Source organism: Balaenoptera ricei, chromosome 7, assembly GCF_028023285.1.
Source record: "Balaenoptera ricei isolate mBalRic1 chromosome 7, mBalRic1.hap2, whole genome shotgun sequence".
In the NCBI taxonomy this organism is placed as follows: domain Eukaryota; kingdom Metazoa; phylum Chordata; class Mammalia; order Artiodactyla; family Balaenopteridae; genus Balaenoptera; species Balaenoptera ricei.
The window spans coordinates 117,700,235-117,716,173 of record NC_082645.1 but is presented as its reverse complement, the minus strand read 5'-3'; the positions used below and the strand labels follow the sequence as shown (position 1 = coordinate 117,716,173).

General features: G+C 39.8%; 1 protein-coding gene across 4 annotated transcripts in view; it reads left to right on the top strand.

The window, feature by feature from the left end:
• IQCA1 (IQ motif containing with AAA domain 1) overlaps positions 1 to 15,939 on the top strand; it is a 166,898-nt gene that overhangs the window by 92,603 nt on the left and 58,356 nt on the right. The gene's annotated exons all lie outside the window — the stretch shown is intronic.

Genomic DNA, 15,939 nt, shown 5'->3' with positions numbered 1-15,939 from the left:
TCCCAGGCTGATTCTCCGGGAAACGTGCCTACCTTTGGTGAATTTACCTCGGTCCACCAGGTAGCTCTCAGGGTTGTGGGCTCATAAATGAGATAAATCCAACAGTCTGGGAGTAACTTTCCCAGTCCGACATCACTGCAGATCCGTGGTACCCAAGCCCCACAAGTGGGATGAGACCTATCGGCGGAGCTGGGGCATGTGCCTCAAATGCCCACCCGTCTCTCCCTGTAGAAGATCTGTAGGGGAAGCCAGTGGCAATGAGCAAGTTCCTTGTGAGTCGGGGAATCCGATGAATTGAATTTTCAGTTGCCACCCATCCGTCTCAGAGTGGTTTCGAGTAGCCAGTTGGATTCCAGTATTCCATGTTCACATACTAGGGTCCTGTGAGATAATAGAAAATACACCTATTGGTCTCTGCCCCTGGTTGTTGGCAGGGAGCTCCTGGAACCCTTGTAAATTCCTAAGTGATAAGCACACTGGGAGCGTCTTTTGTCACAATGAGGCGATGCTGGGTGGGGTCCTAGATGGCTCCCAGGGTGGGGCTGGTTACAGGGAAGACCAAGCCATGATTAGAAGCCTGGAATTCTCAGCTCCACCCACCCGCATTCTCTAGAGAGGGGACAGGAGATGGAAATGGAGTTAATAATTGATCAAGCCCACCTGAGGAAGCTTCCGTGAAACCCCAGTAATAATGGGATTTGGAGAGTTTCTAGGTGGGTTAACACATCCACATGCTGGGAGGGTCACACACCCCAATTTCACAGGGGCAGAAGCTCCTGCACTCAGGGCCCTCCCAGACCTTGCCCTACACACCTCTTCATCTGGTTGTTCTTCTGTATCCTTTATCATATCCTTTAATGAACTGGTAGATGGAAGTAAGTGTTTCCCTGAGTTCTGTGAGCCACTCTCACAAATTAATCAAACCTGAGGAGGGGTTTGTAGCCGGTTGGTGAGAAACATAGGTGACAACCTGGACTTGGCAATTGGCATCGGAAGTGGGGTGGGGAGCAGTCTGGTGGGACATCACCCTTAACCTGTGGGATCTGACTCTATCTCCAGGTAGACAGTGTAAGAATTGAGTTGCATTGCAGGACCCCAGCTGGTGTTGCAGAAAACTGCTTGGCGGGGGAGAGCCCCGCACATCTGGCATCAGAAGTGTTGTGAATGTGGTCCACTTTGATCCAGAGCCAGCCCTACCTCTGGGGCCAGGATACTCCAGGCAGAGGAGCTGGCAGGGTTGTGGGCAGCCTGTGCCCTTTGAAGGCTTTCTCACGTTTCCATGGTCCATCAACTCTTCCTGGGACTCACACACTCCCTCAGAGCTTATCACACTCCCAGCTACATTAGTGACTAGTTTCGCCAGCCCAGGGGCTGTATGGTGTCTTTACAGTTGCTCTGTCCTAATGCTTTTTGTGTTGACTTTACAGTTTACAGTTTAACTCTGACTCTGAATGTCCTTCATGGGCCTTTACTGAGGCTCCATCTCTGTAGCCCACTGAGGGCTCTCTATAGGCTATTCCCTCATCAATAGGAAATAAATATGCCACCCATTGACCCTATTAATGAATTTCACGTCTTCAGAAAGTGATACCTTAATGACTGAACATGGAAATCAAGCCAAACAAAACAGGAAATGAAGCCAGGAGGTGACTGTACCCCTCCAGCTGAGAATAGGCTTCCTCCTCTTACCCAACAACTGATCATCAGTCTGGCCCAAGGGCACCCTCTGTACTGCTGCCCCCTCTCACTCCTTGCAGCCTGGTGTCTGCCCTCACCATGTCCTAATTCATGACATGTCACAGGGTGAGAAATTGCTATGAATTTCTCTCTTGGAATTAAACTGGTTGAACACACAATAGATGCACTCAGGGTACCCCAATAGATTGATGGTAATTGTGTAACTGTAGAGTTTTCAGTTCTCAAAATTCCAATCCAAATGACCTTGGGAGACATAAATATGATTCAATTTCGTAAGCTGAAACTTAATTAACTATATTAAATCCCCTCCTTAGGAAGACCATTAGCAGAAGGGGAATGGGCAACCTTGAACATAGAAAAGGAGAAAGAGGACTCAGAGGGATAGAATTTGGCAGTATTATTCCAGCATTATCCAGAAGCAGTGACTTGGTCAGAGATTTTACAGCAGCCTGAGTGCTCCTTTCAAAATATAAATATGACCTTAGCACTCCATGCTGAAACCCTTCAATGACACCCCAGTTCCCCCAAGGATAAAGATGACAGGCTTACAAGGCCATGACCAACCTCGCCAGTGTCCTCTTCTTCAGGCTCATCACCCACCTCTCCTCCCTGGCTGCACTCCAGCACCCTGACCTTCCTCTTTGTGCCTCAAACACCCTGTGCTCCCTCCCACCACAGGGCCTTTGCACATGCTGTTCCCTCTCAAGAACTGTCTTTACCCCCACACCCTCAGTCCCCAGTGTAGTTAACCCCTATTCATCCCTGGGGTCTCAGTCCTAGCCCTTCTTCCTCAGGAAAGCCTTTTGGGACCTCCAAAGTAAGTCTGGTTGCTACACATACACTTGACGCTGAGTACCATGTCTTCCTGGTGCTTTATCATAGTTTTAATGTTACATTTACTGGTGAGATCATTTTGTTTGTATTTGCCTTCCCAAATCTACTGAAGGGCCATGAGTCCAGCAACTATGTGACTGTCTTTTCTGCTCACCTTTGTAACCTTTTCTGGCACATAGCAAGTCCTCAGCACATAATATTGAATGAATTAATTAATCAAATCTAGATCCTATGCAGATTGACCCCTTTAGGCTAAATAAGTGCCTCAAGACCTCACAGTATGGCATAGGTAGCAATTCAGTGCATCCAGCCACCTCCTTGCTTATTCCATACTCAACAAGCAACCTTCTGATGAGTTATTGTAGTTTCATGTTCATTTTCTTACAAGAAGGAAGGCTACAGAGTCTGTTTCCCTTGGCAATTATATTTCACATTATAATTTAATCTACTTACATTGCAGTCTATTCCACCTTCTCTTGTGATTTAGAGATCCAAAATCAGATCTTGGGGGACATATCATCTTTACTGATTGTTTCATTTAATATTATTTATTGAGCACTATATGCCAGGTACAGTTCAAAGCATTTGAGGTACAGAAGATAACAAGACAGACAAAGAGTCTGTACTTGCAAAAACAAGTTTGCAGATATGCAGGACTGTGAATCAATCCTGGATGTGCTGTCACCCCCATTATGACATCACTGAGTGAGGTCCTGACTCTCAGAGGCCATCTCTCTCTCTCGAGCTCCTCTCTTGTTCTAATCACAAAATCTTTAAGGACATAGGAGTTCCTGAAGTGGCCATGAAGCTCCTTGAGGATAAGATTCTTGACTGGCTCTATTTTTTGCATTCCTGAGTGCTAGCATATATAAATGAAAACAAATGCCATATTTAAATAGAAATTTAGAATCTACATTTAAAAGAAACAAATAAACATTCTACAGTTGAAAAATATGGTATCCAAAAATAAGAAGTCTTCTAACTGGTTTAACAACAGCATAGACATAGCAAAAGGCAGGTTGACCTCAAAAACAAGTCAATAGGAAATCCAAACTGCAGTACAGAAAAAACAAATACTATGAAAAACAGAACAGAGAAGAAGAGAGGTTTGAGACATGGTCAAAAGTTGTAACATATGTGTAATTAGAATTTGCCCCAAAAGAGGAGAATGGAACAGAAGCAATACATGAAAAAGTAATGTTTGTGAATTTTCCAAATCAGATGAAATACACACAAATTCAAGACCTTACTGAGGTCCAAGAAGGATGATTACAAAGAAAACCACATCTAGACACATCACAGTCAAAATACTGAAAGTCAAAGATAAAAGGCAAACTCTTACTAGATTTTTTTAAAAGGCACATTTCCTTCAGGATAACAAAAAATAAGAAAGACTACTAAGTCTCTCAACAGAAACCATGGAAGCCAGAAGGAAGTGCGAATAGCATCTTTAGAGACTGGAAAGAAATAACTGCCAACCTAGAATTCTATACCCAGTGAAAATATCCTTCAAAAATGAAAATAAAATAGAGACAAACAAAATCTGATTTGACTTAGCAGCAGCAGACCCATAATATGGAAATACTAAAAGGATATTCTTCAGGCTGAAGGAAAATAATCCCAGATGAGAGAACAGAAGTGTAAGAAGGAATAATCAGTTCTTCAAAATGTAAAATTTGGGCAAGTATAAAAAGCTAACTATTCCTAAAATATTCTGGTTTTTAAAGCAAGAATAAGGGTCTGTACCATACATACAAAGAAAATATATAACAGCAGCAGCAGAAAAGTTGGGTAGGAGTAAACGGACTTGTGAGATTGCTGCATTGTTCAGGGAGCCAAAAAGAGCTAATTTAAGGTAAATTGTAATAAATCAATGATGTATTTTATAATTTTTTAAGTCATACTAAAATGTATAGCAAAAAAGTAATAGTGAAGATGAGCAGAAAAATTTTAAATAATTAAAAAGAATACAGGAAATGAAAAATAGGAATAAAAAGCAAAGAAAATTAATAAATAATAAAAAGAAAGCAAATATGAATTTGATAGAATTAAATCCAATTAATTTAATACATAATTACCTAAAATGTAAGTGGACTAAATGTTCTATTTTAAAAGACAATGATTGCCAGGCTGGAAAAAAACAAAACTAAATGCTATTTATAAGAAACACACTTTAGGGCTTCCATGGTGGCGCAGTGGTTGAGAATCTGCCTGCCAATGCAGGGGACACAGGTTCGAGCCCTGATCTGGGAAGATCCCACATGCCGCGGAGCAACTGGGCCTGTGAGCCACAACTACTGAGCCTGCGCGTCTGGAGCTTGTGCTCCACAACAAGAGGTCGTGACAGTGAGAGGCCCGCACACCACGATGAAGAGTGGCCCCCGCTCACCACAACTAGAGAAAGCCTTCACACAGAAACGAAGACCCAACACAGCCAAAAATAAATAAATAAATAAATAAATTTATTTTTTTAAAAAAAGAAACACACTTTAAACATAACAAATAGATATGTTGAAAATAAACTATAAACTATAGATGGTAAACTGTAAACCATCAAAGGACTAGCCAAAAGATAGCTAGTGTAACTCAGTATCAGACAAAACAGGCTTTAGTTAATAACCACCCTGCACCATCCAAACACCACAGAAAAAATGTGGCCCCACTCCAGTGCACACCAGCAAAGGTTGCATGGGGAGCCTAGACTTCTTCCCTCATGAAGACATAGGAGACAACCCAACACCCTCACTGGAGTGGTGTCAGAGAAGATCAAATAAGGAACAAAGATTTTCATTCCTGCCCATTGGTTGTGAAGCCTTGCCATCCACTATGTCAGTGGAGGCCACATGGGGAATCTATCTGGACTCCACCCCCAACCAGTGATAACAAGGCACCCCTCCCTCCCTGCTGGGATGGATCAGAGGAGACCTAGTGGAGAGTCAGGACTTCACCAGTCCCCAATGATAACAAGGCCACCTTCACCTCAGTGTGAGTGGAGACCACATGGAGAGCCAGAACTCCCACCCCCACCCAGAAATATAAGGAGCCCCTCCCACAATGGATTGGGGAACCTAGACTTCTACCTTCCTGGCAGTAACAGCACAACACACACACATACACACACACACACACACATTATTCCCCTTCCAGAGCAGTGTCAGAGAGAGTTAAAACAAGAGATTTAAATTAAATTCAGAGTCTCATAACATAATACAAAAATGTTTAGGTATTATTGAAAGTCACTCATCATACAAGAACCTGGAAGATCTCAGACTGAAGGAAAACAGACAATAGATGCCAAGTCTGTAGTGTCAGAGATGTTAGAATTACCTGACAAACATGTTAAGGCAGCCATGATTAAAATGCTTCAATGAGTAATTATAAAGCTGCTAGATACAAATGAAAAAAAAAACAGAAAGCCTCAGCAAAAAAGTAGAAGATATAAAGAAGAACCAAATGGAAATTTTGGAACTTAAAAGTACAGTATGCAAAATGCTGGATGAGCTCAGCAGCAGAATAGAGGAGACAGAGGAAAGAATCAGTGAATTGGAAGATAGAACAATAGAAATTACCCAATCTGAACAGCAGAGAAAATCAACTGGAAAAAAAAAAGCTAAACAGAGAATTAGGAACTATGGGACTATTAAAAAAAATCTTATATTCATGGCATCAGAATCTCAGAAGGAGAAGAGAAAGAAGATGAGGCTGAAAAAGCACTTCAAGAAAGAATGGTTGAAATCTTCCCAAATTTGACAGGAGATATAAACCTGCAGATTTAAGAAGCTAAATGAATACCCAACAGGATAAATCCAAAGACATCTGATCTGAGACACATCGTAACTAATCTTCTAACTACAGAAGACAAAGAAAAAATCTGGAAAGCAGCCAGAGAAAAAAATGACCCTTTACCTATAGGAGAAAAACACCTTAAATGACTGTGCGTTGCACACCAGAAACTGAGATGGAAAGAAAGGGCACAGTACTTTTTCAAGTGCTGAAATAAAATAACTGCCAACCAGAATCTATACCCAGCAAAAATATTCTTCATCTGTGAAAAAGAAATCAAGATATTTTCAGATGAAGGAGAACTAAGAGAATTTTTCACCAGCAGATTCACCCTGAGAGAATTTCTAAAGGAACTTCTTTAAATGGAAAGAAAATGGTTCAAAAAAAAAAAAAAAACCCTGGAGCATCAGAAAGAAAGAAATAACTTGGTAACCAAAAATATAGGTAATCTGGGTATCAGTGAAATCACAAAACACTCCATGTCATGGACCTCCTGGGTACTTCAGAAATACTAGAGGTGGCAGGTGCTCAGTGATATAACCAAGGATCGTCTACCTCAGGAGTCTCAAATTCAAATGCCTTCAGTGTCAGTCAAGTTCCATAAATGAGAGAAGCAGGCAGAGGACTGTGATGAACTAAACAGCATACATGACTCAGCTCTGGCCAGTGATTGCCAGGCGGGAAGGCAGGCCCTGTCCTGCCAGATCTTCCAACTTGTCAAGAAAAGCCAGAAATCCTAACACAACATTGTAAATCAACTATACTCCAATAAAAATTAATATATATATATATATATATATATATATATATATATATGTAAATAGAATAGGCTTTTCTTCCCTTTCTAATTATGTTATTTGATTGAAGCAAAAATTATGACACTGTTTGACTTGGTTCTCAGTGATGCAGAGGAAATATTTAAGACAATATTACAAATGACAGGGGATGGGTAAAGGCATGTAAAGGGAATTAAGATTTTTCTACTTCACTCAAAATGTGACATGAGTAGACTCTGATTCACTATGCATATATAATGTAACACCCAGAGGAACCACTAGAAAAGTATACAAAGAGATACACTCAACACTATCAAATGAAATTCTAAAAACTGGTCAAGTCACCTACAGGATGACAGGAAAAAGCAAATAAAGAAATAAAAAATATAACAGAAAAATAAATAAAATGGTAGACAAGTCCTAATATATCAATAATTACATTAAATGTAAATAGTCTAAATACACCAATTAAAAGAGAGTAGCAAAGTAGATTTAAAAACATGACCCAACTATATGCTGTCTTCAGGAACCTCATTTGATATATAATGATATAAGCAGGTTGTAAGTAAAAGGATGGAAAAAATATATCATGCAAACAATCAAAAGAAAGCAGGAATGGCTATTCTAGTATCACATAAAGTAGATTTCAGAGCCAAGAAAATTATCAAAGTCAGGGAAGAACTTATATATGATAAAAGAGCCAGTCCATCGAAGACAAATTAATCCTAAATGTGCATACACCAAACAACAGAACTATAAAATATAGGAAGCAAAAACCAATAGAACTGAAAGGAAAAACAGACAAATCCACAATTATAGTTGGATTCATTCTCAAGAACTGATAGAATACTAGACAGAAAATCATCAGCAAGGATACTGAAGAACTCAACAACACCATCGACAAACAGAGTCTAATTGAAATTTATAGAACACTCCACCCAAAAAACAGAATATATATTCTTTGCAAGTGCCCAAAGAATGCATTCCAAGACGGACCTTATCTTGTGCCATTAAACAAATCTCGACATATGGAAAAGAAATGAAATCATGGAGAGTGCATTCCCCTACCACAATGGAATCAAACTAGAAATCAATAACAGAAAAATAATAAGAAAATCTCCAAACACGTGGAAACTAAACAGCACACTTCTAATTCATAGGACAAAGAAGAAACAAGAGAACTCAAAACATATAATGAAAATACAAGATATCAAAAATATCTGGGACACAAATAAAGTAGTCCTGAGAGGGAAATTTATAGCACTAAACACATACACTAGAAAAAGAGGAAAAAGTTCAAATCCGTCATCTAAGCTCCCACCTTCAGAACTTCAGAACCTAGAAAAAGAAGAGCAAAAGAAAGAAAAAAAACACACAAAGTGAGCAGAAAGAAGAAAAAGATAAGAGCAGAAATCAGTGAAATAGAAAACAGAAAAACAACAGGGAAGTCAGTGAAACAGAGCTGCCTCTTTGAAAATTATCAACAAAATTGACAAACCTCTAGTAAGACTGACAAAAAAAGAAGTCACATATTACCAACATTAGGAATGAAACGAGAGGTATCACTACTGACTGCAGATATCAAAAGAATAATAAAGGGATACTACAAACAACTCTACACACAAAATTTGACAACTTACACGAAATGAACACACTATTCCTAAAAATACAAACTATTACAACTCATTTAATATGAAATAGATAAATTGACTAGCCCTACATCTATTAAGGAAGTTGAATTGTAATTAAAACAATTCCCCAGGTAGAATCTCCAGGGCCAGATGGTTTCACTGGAGAATTCTACCAAATATTCAAAGGTAAATTAACACCAATTCTACACAGTCATTTCCAAAATAGAAGAAACACTTCCCAACCCATTTTATAACAAGCTAGTGTTACCCTTAAGTGAAAACCAGACAAAGGCAGTACAAAAAAAAAAGAAAAATATAGGCCAATATCCCTCATGAATATAGATACAAAAATTCTTAAAATATTTTCAAATAGAATGCAAAAATAAAGAGAATTATAAACCATGACCAAGTGGGGTTTAGTCCAGGAATGCAAGCCTAGTTCAATATTTGAAAATCAACAATGGAATAAACTATGTTAACAGACTAAAGGAGAAAAAAAATCACATGATCATGTCAATTGATGCAGAAAAAGCATTTGACACAATTTAACGCTCACCCATGATAAATCTCTCAGAAAAATTAGAGAACTTCCACGACTTGATAAAGAGAATCTACAAAAACACCTACAGCTAACCTTCTACTTAACAGTGAAAGACTAAATGCTTTTCTCCTAAGATTGGGAATAAGGCAAGTGTGTCCACTCACTGCACTTTTATTGAACATAGTGCTAGATGTTTTAGCCAGTGCAGTAGGACAAGCAAAGGAAATTAAAAAAATAAACAGTCCCTATTTGCAGACGACATGATTGTCTACTTAGAAAATCTCAAGGAATCTACAAAGAAACTCCTAGAAATAAAAAGTGCGTTCAGCAAGGTTATAGGGCACAAGGGGAACATAAAAAAATCAATCATATTTCTGTTTACTAGCAATGAACAGATGGACACCAAGATTAAAAATATAATATCTCTTAAAATCACTCAAAAATGAAATACTTAGGTGTAAAGCTAACAAAGCGTGTGTAGGACTTGTATGCTAAGACTACACCATGCTGATGAAAGAAATCAAAGAAGATCTAAATAGATAAACATACTATGCATATGGATTGGAAAACAAAATGTAAAGATGTCAATTCTTTCCACATCAATATACAAGATTAATCCAATTCTTATCAAAATCCCAGAAAGATAGTTTATAAACATAGACAAGATAATCCTAAAATTTATATGGAAAGACAATGAATCTAGAATTGCTAAAATGATTTTTTAAAAGAGGAATAAAGTAAAAAGAATCCATCTACCTAATGTCAAGGTTTATTATACAGCTACAGTAATCAAGACTGTTTGCTATTGGTAGAGGGTTAAACTGTAGATCAATGAAACAAAACAGACAACTGAGACATAGGCTCACACAAATAGGCCTGACTGATTTTTGACAAAGATGCAAATGCAATTCAAGGGAGGAAGGATAACCTTTTCAATAAATGGTGCTGGAGCAACTGGACATCCACAGACCAAAAAAAAAAATGAACCTTGAGCTAAGTCTCACATATTGTACAAAAAATAACTCAAAACAGATCATGGACTTAGATGTAAAATGTAAAGCTGTTAAGTTTTAGAAAAAATATATAGGAAAAAATCTTTGGGATGTAAGACTAGCAAAGCGTTCTTAAAATTAACACTGCAAGCACAAATCCATTAGAGGAAAATTTGAACTTCATCAGAGTTAAAACTGTTTGCTCTGTGAAAGACCCTGTTAAGAGGGTGAAAAGACAAGCTACAGACTGGAACAAAACATTTGTAAAGCACATATCTGACCAAGAGCTAGTATGTAGAACATACAAGGAACTCTCAAAACTCAACAGTTAGAAAACAAAACAATCCGATTATAAAATGGACAAGAGACGTGGAGACATTTCACCCAAGTGGATGTACAGAGGGAAAAAGAGCACAGAAAAGTGTCCAACATTGTTAGCCATTAGAGAAATGCAAATTAAAACCACAGAGGAATCACTTCATACCCATGAGGATGGCTAAAATAAAAGCAATGGCAACACCAATTGCCTAAGATAATGGGGGACAAACTAGATCACTTTTACATGATTGGTAGGAGTGTAAAATGGTATGACCACTCTGCACAAAATTTGGCATTTCTTAAAAAAAACAAACATACAACTACCATAGAACCCAGCAATTGTACTCATGAGCATTTATCCCAGAGAAATGAAAACTTCCACACACACGCACAGACATTTGTTGCACCTTAGTCAATTCATGATAGCCCAAAACTAGAAACAGCAATAATAATAAAAAAAAGAACAAACTATTCATGCATACAATGACCTGGACAAATTTCCTGAGAATTATGATGAATAAAAAGCAAGAAAGTAACATACTGTATGATTCTGCTGATAGAACATTCCTGAAAGGGCAAAACTGTAGAAACAGAACAGATTAGAGGTTTCTAGTAAAGCTGGATTGGTTGTGGGAGGGAAGCGAGGGTTACTCTGGAAGAGCAACTGGAAGGACCCTTGGGGTGCTCGAAACATCCTGGATCTCAGCTGTATCAGTATCAAGTCAAGATCATGGTTGTGACCTTGTGAGAAAGTTCTGCCAGATGTTACCCTTAGGAGAAACCTGCTAAAGGTTACATCTCTCCGTAGCAATTCTTAGAGCTGCATGTGAATCCACCATTATCTCAAAATAAGAACTTTAAATTTTAAAATACTGAAAAACATGAAGTATAGCTACGTGCAACCGCATATGTGAACCTTGGAATTGTAATACTGATTGGAGGAAGCCAGACCTAAAAGAGTTTATGGGGTGCGGAGCCAAGATGGCAGACTAGGAGGACACGGAATTCACATCTCCTCACAGCTAGGGCACCTACCAGGCACTGGTGGTGGACCACGGACACCTGAGGGGACGGGAGGAATCCCCAGCGACCGGGTGGGATGTGGGTGCGGGGGGAGTGAAGGGAGAGGAGAAGTGGAGGTGGGATGGGACTGGCGTCCCTGAGGGATGGCTGGGGGAGGGGAAGGGATCCCACGCCCGAAGGGGGAAATTGGGGGACCATTGGGAGGACATAGGATCAAAAGGGAGCATGGCCAGGTTTCCCATGCCCACTTGGGACCCTGGGGGCCTGCTGAGATCCTGGGCCTGATCCTCTGCCCACCGAGGCCCCCTCCAGTCGCGTGGGTCCTGAGGGAGTTGGAGGGAGGGAAGGGGGAGCAAAAGTAAAGGCCGGACCTCCAGGACCCCTGAGGGGTGGCTGGAGGAGGGGAGGAGTTCCTACACCCAGCAGGACCCACCCACAGTTAGGGGTCCAGCAGCAATGGAGGAGACCCTGGGGGAGACAGTCAGGGAGGAGCATGAAGGAATGGAAGGGAACGGAGCCAGTGCTTTCCCTGTCCACTCAGGTAGCGGGGAGCCTGTTGGGCTCCTGGGCCTAATCCTCTGCCCTCGGAGCCTCCCTCTTGCCACACAGAGCCCAAGCCCCGCCCCTACACCCTCACCCAGGGCCCCACCTCTACACTCGGAGACCCCCCTCTGAGAACCCCTCCAACACGCTGGGCCTAAACCCCATCCACACACCCTCACTCAGGGCCCTACCTCCAAACTCTGGAACTCCACATTCCAGAGACCCTCCTTCTGATGTTCTGCTTCTCCCCTTCTGCACAGGTCCTAAGCAGAGGCTCTGCCCTATGCTTGAACATCACCCCCCCACCTGCCTAGGCCCTGCCCCACCCAAAACCCCACCCCTGCCTAAGTTCCACCCCCCACCTAAACCCCGCCCCCATAGCCAAGGCTTTTGGTTTTTTCCTCTTTTCGATTGGAGTTCTGTTTAACCTTGTTGATTCACTGTTGTTGATTCTTTTATATTTTTATTTTTCCTAATAAATCTTTTACTTTTCTAATTTTATTTCATTCTTTATACTTTGTTATTGTTCTCTCCTTTTGGCTTGTTTCTCACCCAAACTTTTTTTTTTCTTTTTTCTGTTGTGGTTTTATTTTATCTTGTTGCAGTTGTTTCAACTGTAGTTTTATTTTTCCTAATATATTTTTTATCTTTCTAATTTCATTTTGTTTTTTATTCTTTGACATTGTACTGCTCCTTTTTTTCTTTTCTCTCTTCCTTTCTTTTTTTTTTTTTTTTTTGATCACGCCACAAAGCTTGTGGGCTCAAGGTAGGGCTCGAGCTCCTGTGATGGGAGCTCCAAGTCCAAATCGCTGGACTAACAGAGAACTTCAGACCCCAGGGAATATCAATCAGAGTGAGGCCTCCCAGAGGTCCTCATCTCAGCACCAAGACCCAGCTCTATCCAACTGCCTGCAAACTCCAGTGATGGACGTCTCATGCCAAACAACCAGTAAGACAGGAATACAGCACCACCCATCAAAAAAAGTGAACCAACAAAAAAATGTTACAGACGAAGGAGCAAGGTAAAAACCTACAAGACGAAATAAATGAAGACGAAATAAGCAACCTGCGTGAAAAAGAATTCAGAGTAATGATAGTAAAGATCCAAAATGTCAGAAAGAGAATTGAGAAAATACAATAAACATGCAACAAGGATCTAGAAGAACTAAAGAGAAAACAAAGAGTGATGAACAACACAATTACTGAAATTAAAAATATTCTAGAAGGAATCAATAACAGAATAACTAAGGAAGAAGACAGATAAGTGAGCTGGAAGATAAAGTGGTGGAAATAACTGCCAGGGCGCAGAATAAAGAAAAAAGAATGAAGAGAATTGAGGACAATCTCAGAGACCTCTGGGACAACATTAAACGCACCAACATTTGGATTATAGGGGTCCCAGAAGAAGAAGAGAAAAAAAAAGGGTCTGAGAAAATATTTGCAGAGACTATAGTCGAAAACTTTGCTAACATGGAAAAGGAAATAGTCAATCAAGTCCAGGAAGCACAGAGAGTACCATACCGGATCAACCCAAAGAGAAACATGCCGAGACACATATTAATCAAACTATCAAAAATTAAATACAAAGAAAAAATATTAAAAGAGGCAAGGGAAAAGCAACAAATAATATATAAGGGAATCCTCATAAGGTTAACAGCTGATCTTTCAGCAGAAACTCTGCAAGCCAGAAGGGAGTGGCAGGACATATTTAAAGTGATGAAAGGGAAGAACCTACAAACAAGATTACTCTACCCAGCAAGGATCTCATTCAGATTTGATGGAGAAATTAAAACCTTTACAGACAAGCAAAAGTTAAGGGAATTCAGCACCACCAAACCAGCTCTACAACAAATGCTAAAGGAATTTCTCTAGGTAGGAAGCACAAGAGAAGGAAAAGACCTACAGTAACAAACCCAAAACAATTAAGAAAATGGTAATAGGAACATACATATTGATAACTACCTTAAATGTAAATGGATTAAAAGCTCCAAGCAAAATACATAGACTGGCTGAATGGATACAAAAACAAGACCCGTACATATGCTGTCTACAAGAGACCCACTTCAGACCTAGGAACACATACAGACTGAAAGTGAGGGGATGGAAAAAGATACTCCATGCAAATGGAAATCAAAAGAAAGCTGGAGTAGCAATTCTCATATCAGGCAAAAATGACTTTAAAAAAAGACTATTACAAGAGACAAAGAAGGACACTACATGATGATCAAGGGATCAATGCAAGAAGAAGATATAACAATTGTAAGTATTTATGCATCCAACATAGGAGCACCTCAATACATAAGGCAAATGCTAACAGCCATAAAAGGGGAACTCGACAATAACACAATAAGAGTAGGGGACTTTAACACCCCACTTTCACGAATGGACAGATCACCAAAAATGAAAATAAATAAGGAAACACAAGCTTTAAATGACACATTAAACAAGAAGGACTTAATTGATATTTATAGGACACTCCATCCAAAAACAACAGTATACACTTTCTTCTCAGGTGCTCACAGAACATTCTCCAGGACAGACCATAGCTTGGGTCACAAATCAAGCCTTGGTAAATTTAAGAAAATTGAAAGCATATCAAGTATCTTTTCCGATCACAGCGCTATGAGACTAGATATTGATTACAGGAAAAAAACTGTAAAAAATACAAACACAGGGAGGCTAAACAATACACTACTAAATAACCAAGAGATCACTGAAGAAATCAAAGAAGGAACAAAAAATACCTAGAAACAAATGACAATGAAAACACGACGACCCAAAACCTATGGGATGCAGCAAAAGCAGTTCTGAGAGGGAAGTTTATAGCAATACAATCCTACCTCAAGAAACAAGAAACATCTCAAATAAACAACCTAAGCTTACACCTAAAGCAATTAGAGAAAGAAGAACTAAAAAACAACCCAAGGGGCTTCCCTGGTGGCGCAGTGGTTGAGAATCTGCCTGCCAATGCAGGAGACATGGGTTCGGGCCCTGGTCTGGGAAGATCCCACATGCCGCAGAGCAACTAAGGCCATGAGCCACAACTACTGAGCCTGTGCGTCTGGAGCTTGTGCTCCGCAACAAGAGGCCGCGACAGTGAGAGGCCCGCGCACCGCGATGAAGAGTGGCCCCTGGTCACCGCAACTAGAGAAAGCCCTCGCACAGAAACGAAGACCCAACACAGCCAAAAATAAACAAATAAGTAAATAAATTAATTTAAAAAAAAAACAACCCAAGTTAGCAGAAGGAAAGAAATCATAAAGATCAGATCAGAAATAAATGAAAAAGAAATGAAGGAAATAATAGCAAAGATCAATAAAACTAAAAGCTGGTTCTTTGAGAAGATAAACAAAATTGATAAACCATTAGCCAGAATCATCAAGGAAAAAAGGGAGAAGACTCAAATCAATAGTATTAGAAATGAAAAAGGAGACGTAGCAACTGACACTTCAGAGATACAAAGGATCATGAGAGATTATTACAAGCAACTATATGCCAATAAAATGGACAACGTGGAAGAAATGGACAAATTCTTAGAAAAACACAACTTCCGAGACTGAACCAGGAAGAAATAGAAAATATAAAAAGACCAATCAGAAGCACTGAAATTGAAACTGTGATTAAAAATCTTCCAACAAACAAAAGTCCAGGACCAGATGGATTCATAGGCAAATTCTACCCAACATTTAGAGAAGAGCTAACACCTATTCTTCTCAAACTCTTTCAAAATATAGCAGAGGGAGGAACACTCCCAAACTCATTCTATGAGGCCACCATTACCCTGATATCAAAACCAGACA